This window comes from Galeopterus variegatus, unplaced genomic scaffold, assembly GCF_000696425.1.
Source record: "Galeopterus variegatus unplaced genomic scaffold, G_variegatus-3.0.2 Scaffold281, whole genome shotgun sequence".
In the NCBI taxonomy this organism is placed as follows: domain Eukaryota; kingdom Metazoa; phylum Chordata; class Mammalia; order Dermoptera; family Cynocephalidae; genus Galeopterus; species Galeopterus variegatus.
Window position 1 is genome coordinate 498851 of NW_007726392.1, and position 10513 is coordinate 509363.

The window sequence follows — 10513 nt, forward strand, 5'->3', positions numbered from 1 at the left end:
ATTAAATAATGGCCACAAATTAAAAGGCTGATGTGGATGTTTTGGCAAGGGAAGAGATCACTGGAGAGGCTAACGCTGGGTTCAGTTCTTCCCATAACACGTTGGCCAAAACTGGTCATACGACCCTGCTTAAGAAAGGAAAGGAGGACCTGTAATGTGCCTGTGTGCCTACCAGGAAAGGAAAGCTGGCCAGGAGTTTGTAGAAGCTATTCTGTAAAAGATATTTGTTGCTTTGCCTCCCACGGATTTGTCACCCCTTTTCCCATGGATGACGGAGCTGCTAAAGATTACTCAAAGCCCATCTCTTCTGAGCAGTGAGAAACCCCCAAAAGAGGTTAATCTCCCAGAACCCTCAAGATAGAGGCGTTCCTTCCATTTGGGAAATTAACCATGAATTGGGGTTCTCTTCCTGCATTTATTCTCCAGCCCAGAAAGTTACAGGAAGAGACATAGATGGGGTTATAGTTTTAACACTATAGGCTGGTAACATTCGGTAAAAACAAGCCAGATGACATTCCATAATGCAGTTAAGTGATCCACCAACAAAAGCTTGATCTTAGCAAAACTTTCCTTCCCCCTACAGTAGCTTCCCAGTATCTTTACATATCAGTCAGTCACTTGTCTGTCTTTGAACCAGCAGCCTTGCCGTGTTACAACTCTTTATCTTACAACAGAGACTATATAGCCTGGGGAAATTTTCCTGTTTTTTGCAAGGTCAGTATTTGAAACTGCAAGGCTTTGGAAAACTGGGCCCTGGTTTGTTTTATGCATATTCTGCAGATATTCAAGGTTTTATCATTAACATGCTGCATTGGTCTTAACAAAAAAGAAAGTTCTTCCCTATGGTAGAGTTGTGCTGAATATAGTTCCTTTTGATATTTATTTATTTATTTTTAAATCTTCATTTAAGTTGCTTTATGCCAGTTATGTTATGGTTCTCATTGTGGGTTTTGCTTTTCTGTTATCTTTCAAAGAATGGCTTGAAGCTAAACTGGAGAAGTAGATCTAGATTTCATCATAACCTTAACTAATATCTGTGAATAGTAACTAAATTGGACTATTTGATTATTTTTAGTTGCTTAGATGCTGAATGGTTATATTCTTGGAGAGAAGAGAGTAAGAGTGTCCGCAAATTTGAGGGAATGGGTGGGATTTCCCATAAATACAAAGAATAATCTCACTGAAAATATCCCTTACTCTGTAGGCAGATCTTCCTCTTGGACTGGGGGAAATATTCTCTTACTTAGCTAGGCCTGAATTTGGGGGTATTGAAATTCCTGAAGTGTTTCTGAAGTATAGGTCTTAAGATTCTTTTCTTCCCTCTCCTTGAAAATGGTGGAACTGAAAATTGGATCCTGTGGCCCAAAATGGCTGCGAAAGAGGAAGCCTGTTGAAATAACGATCCCAACCAAGACCTGCAGACTAAAACTCAACATTGATTCATTCCCAAAAAATGAAAATTTTTGATTCCTCAGCTAGGTATACATGTACACACTCAGGCACACAGGCACACAGGCGCACACACACACACACACACACCCTGAGTCATAAAGTTATAAATTTATTGTGCATCTTTAAGAAATCCATAGTTTTATAATTGGTTTTAAATTATGTTGCTTTAGCTGCATGGACCTATGACATTAATCAGTCTATTAAGCCTTCAGAATTCCACATGCAGTACCAAAATATAGGATAATGTGGGGAAATCACCTAGGCTTATAATTTCCAAAGATCTGAGTTCTAGACTAGGCCTCATCATTAACTAGATGTGATGCCTCAGACATGATATTGAACCTGTCTACATACATGTTGTCATCTCCTTTTTGATTTCCTCACTGCTTCCACAACTCAATGTATCAAAAACACTTATGAAATTCTTTAAATAATAAAGATTTCCAAGTCTCTCTTAGTGCTGAAGAAGCCATCTATATATAGAAAGGATCTGGATGATGAGAAGCCATCTGGACATCCCGGCCCCAGTCATGCTTCCATTTGAATGCTGCCAATGAGACATCATAAGTAAGAATAGTAGGGGGAAAAAAAAAAAACAACACAAAAAGCCACCTAGCTGATTCCTAACCAACCAACGAGAGTTCAGAAAAAAATAATTTGATGTCATTTTAAGCCTCTAAATTTGGGATGATTTTAATGCAACACCACTAGATAACAAACATAGTTGACCTGAATCATGCCCCCAGGATCTCTAAAACTCTCACTAATTCACTCTAATGCTCAGCCAAACTTGGAAATGGCAAAATTAGATGACAGTTGATATATTTTACAGTTTTAACATTTTGGGAGTATAGTCTAATAAATATTGAATATTAGACTTCAATTCAGAAAAAAAGTATCCAACCATTACAGGATATCATTTTAACACTAATTCATGCTTGAATATTGACTTCATCATTCAAAACCAAACAGAACATTAATACAACGTTATTTTACCATTTTGGTGAATCTAAGCCAATGTGACTATTATGTGAATGCACATTAGTGCCAATTGTGCTAGAGACTTTACGGCTAGTCAAGGGTTAGAGTACCAGGTCAAAACACATAAGCTAGTAATCTGGGAGGGAAAACATTAGGAAAGAAGTTTCCCAATGAGTGTCAATGGTAGACTTTTGGCAACAATCAGTGCTATGAACAACATTATTTAAGGCAGTGAGGAACCTGCCTTTAATTTATTAAGTTTCTTATGAACTCCCTCACAAAACTTGAGGAAAGAAATGGTTTTCTTTACCTTTCTACCAAGAAATTTTCATATACTTTGCCAGATCTGTAAAAGAGGGAAGCTTTCTTTGTTGTAAGGGCTTCCACAATAAACTTGCATTCAGGCCCATTGTTACTATTTATGCTTCTGGCCAGACCTTTGGGGTTTTGACTGAGGATTTTATCCACTTCCGATCAGTGTTTATACAACAGTTCAAGATCCATTTCTATACAAGATACTGCATTCTTTTCCTGTCATTTTTTAAAAGTTGAAACAAAGAAAGTGATAAATTGTTTCATAAATTATTTCAACTATTTATTGGAGTCTTCATAAAAACTCTAGGTAGACCACATGAACTCAACTCAGATGCTCTGAAATTGTGAATTATGGGTCTATTTTCCACCATTTCACAAAATGTTCTGCTCTAACTTCTGTTCATAATTAGTAACTTTGGAAAGAACTAAAGAGATGTGTTACAGTTTCTTTGAATTATCAGCATATATTTAAGACAAACTGTATCTTCTGGAGAAATTGTGCCCTCAGGGGAATTATTTGTCTTGTGCAAAAAAATTTTTATTTGAGATATAGAGTTAGTTTTAGGATTCAGGTGTACTGGCTTGAAATTAATACAGCATAAATTTTTGAACATATAAGATTATCATGTTTGTTTCCGATCCTTTGATTTTTTAAGAATGTATTCCCAGGCATTAATAGCAGAAAGACATATTTATACGAGGATTTGCAGCAATAATAATTGATGCAACACAGTAGAGAAGTTAAGGGTAGCTGAAAGAAAAATTTAAAGTATATATGAAGCCTTCTCTACACTGCATTGTAGGCTAATTCTGTAGATGTTGATTTTTATAGGAAAGAAAAAATTTTCAGGACAGAGACACATGTATCATATCAAAAAGAAGTAAACAATTCGCTTCTCTACACTGCATTGTAGGCTAATTCTGTAGATGTTGATTTTTATAGGAAAGAAAAAATGTTCAGGACAGAGACACATGTATCATATCAAAAAGAAGTAAACAATTCGCAAGAGATAATTTTTAAAGCAATAGAGGAAAAAACATGGTTTCACTTTTTTAGAGGAAAAAACATGGTTTTGGGAAAAAAGTTTTTTAATTATATTAATTACATTTTGATACATGAGGATATTTTGTGGATTTTTATTTTTGAGAATGGGAATACAAGATGTGATCAACCTTTGTATTTTATATTTCTATATTTTATTTCTTATAATGAACACATGTTACCCATTTGATTAAAAAGAAAAACTGTGGTAATTAAAATTTTTATCAACTATATATTTACTTTTTAAAAAATTAAGATTAAGATTACATGGTCTTATATACTTGACTCAGGATGAAAAAAAATTTAAATAAATGTTTTCCAGGACACAGATTATGGACAAATAAAGGATGATCATTTTAAACTTTGATTCATAAATAGTCTGAATCTAGAAAGTTCTATCCTTAAAGTGGGTTCAGTAATTGTTTTTAGAATCTAAATTCTAAATTCATGAATTATTTCTTGCTTTCATCCTTTTCCTTTGTAACTCTATTTTTGGAGCAGAAATTTATCTTTAAATCTGTGAAAAGTCTTTCTTAGGTTCTGCTTATTCAGTTTTTTCCTTTATATATACCCAAAAGAATGGAAATTATGTTGAAGGGATACATGCACTCCCATGTTCATCACCTCCATTTACAATAGCCAAGATATGGAACCAACCTAAATGTCTATCTATGGAAGACTAGATAAGGAAAATATGATATATATACACAATGGAATACTACTGTGCCATAAAAAGAATGAAATTCTGCCATTCACAGCAACATGGATGAACTTGGGGAAAATTATGTTAAGTAAAATATGCCAGGCACAGATGGAAAAATACTGCATGTCCTCATTCATAAGTGGGAGTTAAGAGAGAAAGAAGGAAGGAAACAAAGATGACAGTGGTGCATTGGACTTGCAGAGGGAGGAGTGGGCAGGTGGGGAGGGGGGAGGTCAGGAAATAAGTGGGTGGGGGACATGGAGAATCATCGCAATTTGTGGTAATGGGCATGATAATAGTGTTGATCTGACCATCACATCTTGGGCACAGGTAGTGATGGTTAGCTTTGTATCCCATGAATATGCATAATTGATAAAAAAATTCTTCTATAATTATAATCTTAATGCCAAATTTTATGAGTTCTGAGTATCAGAGAATATTAGGGGTTTTCAGTCAAATAAAGATACTGCAAAAAGCAAATGACACCAGAAGCCATTGAAAGTTAAAATTAGCAAAATAAATTACATTTTCAAAGATTATAAAATTATATAGTGTTTGCCAAAATATGTATTCCAAGATAAAAATTTGTAATATATCCCCAAAAGATAATTTTTAAAATCAGATAATATTACTATGTAGGCATGGATAATTATTAGAAATATTCTTGATAATTTAAGTATGAGAAACTGAAATACTCATGTTAATTTTCCTTTAATACTTCATCCCAATCAGACTGGCTATTATAAAAAGGACAGAGAATAACAAATGCTGGGAAGTATGTGGAAAAATACTGCATGTCCTCATTCATAAGTGGGAGTTAAGAGAGAAAGAAGGAAGGAAACAAAGATGACAGTGGTGCATTGGACTTGCAGAGGGAGGAGTGGGCAGGTGGGGAGGGGGGAGGTCAGGAAATAAGTGGGTGTGGGACATGGAGAATCATCGCAATTTGTGGTAATGGGCATGATAATAGTGTTGATCTGACCATCACATCTTGGGCACAGGTAGTGATGGTTAGCTTTGTATCCCATGAATATGCATAATTGATAAAAAAAATTCTTCTATAATTATAATCTTAATGCCAAATTTTATGAGTTCTGAGTATCAGAGAATATTAGGGGTTTTCAGTCAAATAAAGATACTGCAAAAAGCAAATGACACCAGAAGCCATTGAAAGTTAAAATTAGCAAAATAAATTACATTTTCAAAGATTATAAAATTATATAGTGTTTGCCAAAATATGTATTCCAAGATAAAAATTTGTAATATATCCCCAAAAGATAATTTTTAAAATCAGATAATATTACTATGTAGGCATGGATAATTATTAGAAATATTCTTGATAATTTAAGTATGAGAAACTGAAATACTCATGTTAATTTTCCTTTAATACTTCATCCCAATCAGACTGGCTATTATAAAAAGGACAGAGAATAACAAATGCTGGGAAGTATGGAGAGAGAGAGGAACACATCTGTACTGCTGGAGGAACTGTAAATTAGTACAGCCATTATGGAGAACAGTATGGAGGTTCCTTAAACAACTACAGATAGAACTTCCATATGATCCAGCAATCCCACCCCTGGGGATATATCCAGAGGATTGGAAAATATCAGGTCAAAGAGACACCTGCACTCCCATGTTTACTGCAGCTCTATTTACAATAGCTAGGTGATGGAACCAACCTAAATGTCCATCGATAGATGACTGGATAAGGAAATTGTGGTACATATACACAATGGAATACTACTTAGCCATAAAAAAGACTGAAATTCTACCATTTGCAGCAACATGCATGAACCAGGAGAAAATTATTCTAAGTGAAACAATTCAGGTTTAGAAAGAGAAATATCACGTGTTCTCTCTTATAACTGGGAGCTAAATCCATAAATAAACAAATGAACAATAAAGAGAGACAGAGAGAAAGAAACAAACAACAATCACAATACTATGTTGAAGTTTTAGAAAACTAGAGGTGGAAAATGGGAGGGGAGGGGAGAGGGAGGGGGGCTGATGAGGAATTGGTCAATGGACACAAAGAATGATTGCATATTGTAATAATGAATAAGTTAACTATACTGATCTAACCACCACACGTTCTACACAATTATTGAAAATCAACATTGTACCCCACATGTATGTATAATAAAATAAATAAATAAAATTTAAAAAAAACAAAGGTGTTTCCCAATAAACAAATGAGTGGGTGTGAGAATAAATGGTATAAAACTGCACACTTTGGTTCATTAATCTTTTGTCAGATGCATAGCTTGCAAATATTTTCTCCTACTCTGTAGGTTGTCTTTTTGCTGTGTTAATTGTTTCTTTTGCTTTTTAGTTTGATATAATCACATTGGTTTATTTTTTCCTTCTGTTGCCTGTGCTTTAGTGGTCTTATTCATAAAGTCTTTGCCCAGCCTTACTTCCTGAAGTATTTCCCCTATGTTCTCTTTTTGGCATTTTATAGTTTTAGGTCTTATATTTAGGTCTTTAATCCATTTTGTGTTGATTTTGGTATATGGAGAGATGTATTGGTCTAGTTTCATTCTTCTACATATGGAGGTCCAGATTTCCCAGCACCATTTATTGAAGAGGCAGTATTTTCTACAGTGTATGTTCTTGGAGCCTTTGTTGAAGATCATTTGACTGTAAGTACATGGGTTGATTTCTGGGTTCTCTCTTGTGTTCCATTGGTCTGAGTGTGTGTTTTTATGCCAGTACTATGCTGTTTTGGTTACTGTAGCTTTACAGTATAATGTGAAGTCTGGTAGTGTTTTTGCTTTTGGCTTTATTTATTTATTTATTTGTGCACAGGATTGCTTTGTTGATTTGGGGGCTATTGTTGTTCCATATGAATGTTAGGATTTTTTTTCTCTGAAGAATGTCATTTATATTTTGATTGTGGTTACATTGGGCAGTATGAACTCAAACAACTGAACAGTAAAAAACAACACAGTTAAAAAGTGGGCAAAGGACGGTGGCGCACTGGATAAGTGCGCCGCTTGGGAAGCGCGGCGGCGCTCCCGCCCGAGGGTTCGGATCCCACATACGGACCGGTTCCTGCTCACTGGCTGAGCGAGGCGCGGGAGCGACCCCGAGGGTTGCGATCCCGTTGTTGTTCCTGCTCACTGGCTGAGCGAGGCGCGGGAGCGACCCCGAGGGTTGCGATCCCGTTGCCGTCCCCGGTCCGGTGCGGGGGCAGCACTGAGGGTTGCTATCCGTTGCCGGACACGGAAAAAGACAAAAGACAAAATAAAATTAAAAAAAAAAAGTGGGCAAAGGAGCTGAATAGGCATTTCTCAAAGGAAGATACATAAATGGCCAATAGATGCATGAAAAAATGCTCAACATCAGTCAGCATCAGGGAAATGCAAATCAAAACCACATTGAGACGTTGTCTCACTCTGCTTAGACTGGCTATCATAAAAAAGACAGAGCAAAACAAATGCTGCCCAGGATGTGGAAAAGAGGAACTATCCCACACTGTTGATGGGACTGAAAATTAATGCAGCCATTATGGAAAACAGAATCAAGGTTCCTCAAACAACTTCAGGCAGAACTGCCGTACAATCTAGCCATTTCATTGCTGGTTATATGCCCAAAGGAATGGAAATCATCATGTCAAAAGGATACCTACACTCCTATGTTTATCACAGCTCTGTTTGATATAACACAGAATTGGAAACAACCTAAATTTCCATATCAGATGACTGGATAAGGAAAACATGGTATATTTACACAATGGAATGCTACTTTGCTATAAAAAAGAATGAAATCCTGCTATTAACAGAAACTTAGAGAAACTTAGATGAACTTAGAGAAAATTATGTTAAGTGAATTAAGCCAAGCACAGAAAGAGAAATACCACATATCCTCACTCATAAGTGGGGGCTAAAAAAGTAAACAAATATATTAAAAAAGAAAGAAAGATACAATAATCAATAGTATGTTGAACTTTCAAAAGGACAGAACAGAACTGAGGTTACCAGAGGTGAGAAATAGGGAGTGGGAGGAGGGTAAGGGAGGTATTGGTAAAGAGCCATGAAAAACAATTACATTGTATAATGTTGAGTATACTAATTACCCTGATTTGGGCATCACATATTGCACACAGGTGTTGATTTTCAACTCTGTATCCCACAGATATGTACAATCAACTATGTTTCAACTTCAAAAAAAACTGCTGTTTGGTTTTCTGATTTAATAAATTCATCAGGTTTATAACCATATTTAACCATTACATTTTTTAATTTCATTATAAAATTAATGCATCAGGAAACAATAATACAATCAACCATAATCCCATAGCCCTAAATAAATGTCATTATAAATTTCTTTATCAGTTTTAGGAACAATAACTTTATATGAAAAAAATCAAAGGAAGACAGTATCCATTATTATTTATTTGGTTATATCTCAATTTCTATCAATCAGAAATTAATGCTACTCTTTCTGTTATGTTGTCAATTGACTATCAAGATTTTACTCTATTATTTGTTTAACTGCATGAAAATCCTATCACTTTCTCAATAATACTGTTACCAGGGAAAAAGTCCCATCTGGCTAAATTCTTTTTTTAGGTTAATGAAGAATCAGAAACCCAAATCAGCAGCAGTAGTAAAGCTTTGATAAGTATAGGAAATACAGGAAGGAAGAAACACTTCAAGAGAGAAGTGGGCCATTTCCTCAAGCAGTGAAAGACACTTACATGCAAGTTCATAGCTGTTTTATTCTACTGCTTTTGCAGATGCTTTTGTAAGCTTGATTGACACCTTTGATGGACATTCGGTGGTATATAATCTTTTTTTCTAATGCACATGTCCTTATCTATAATTCAGTCTGTCATTATGTATTTATGGATTACATATGTATAAGTATCTAATGAGCATTAGCATGTTCAAAGATCACCTAAGATCTTAGAGTTTTCCCTTCTGAATATGTCTCTCCATCTGGAAAGTCCGGGGAGAGCCCTCTGTTTAGATTATGGGTCTTTCTTCCTTATGTTGCTTGCAAAGGGGTGGTTCAGGGTGGAGTTATGGGAGAAGTCAGTTTTCCATCGCCCCAACCTGCTCATGACTACCTACCTACCTACCTACCAATACCTTTTTCTTTCTACTAAACTAGTCCCTAAGAAATAACGTTATGCCATTTCCATCTTATAAATGACTTGGTTCCTATCTATTAATCAAGTAAAGCATCTTTCACCTTGCAAATGAACATAGAATTGCTACTAACAAGGTTACATACTGGTTTGATATAGCTTAGGATTTCATGTTTTGGTTTTTCTAAACAATTTTCTCCATATATTTTATTCTAAGATTGCCGTGTATTTTAAAGTACCAGTCTAATGCAAACATTATCAAGTTTAAAGAAATAATTAATAGCATTTATTATTTTAAAAAATGAAGATATCAATTCTGTCAGTATGCCATGGCTTAAATTTTCTTAGAGACTTACCTTTTAGAAATTATTATTATAAGATTTTCACATTTGAAATTTTGGTATAATTTTTGTCTATATTTGGCTATCTAATGATAAAGACAGAAAACCCCCTTCAAAAAAAATTATATTTTGGGCCAGCCCCGTGGCTCACTCGGGAGAATGCAGTGCTGGGAGTGCAGGGACGCTCCTGCCACGGGTTCGGATCCTATATAGGGATGGCCGGTGCGCTCATTGGCTGAGCGCGGTGTGGGCGACACCAAGCCAAGGGTTATGATCCCCTTACCAGTCACACACACACACAAAAATTATATTTTATAACATCTCCAAAAAAACACTTGAAGTTACTGATTCAAGCTTCAAGAATTTTAAACATTAGCATAATTGATATCTTAGGAAAATGTAATATAAATACTAATTCTCACAAAATATGTTAATTCATTTCATTTTTATAATTCATGGTTTAGAATAGGCTTTATGCGGGCCGGCCCGGTGGCACACTGTGATAGTGCGCTGCTTGGGAAGCGCAGCGGTGCTCCCACCGAGGGTTCAGATCCCACATACAGACCGGTTCCCGCTCACTG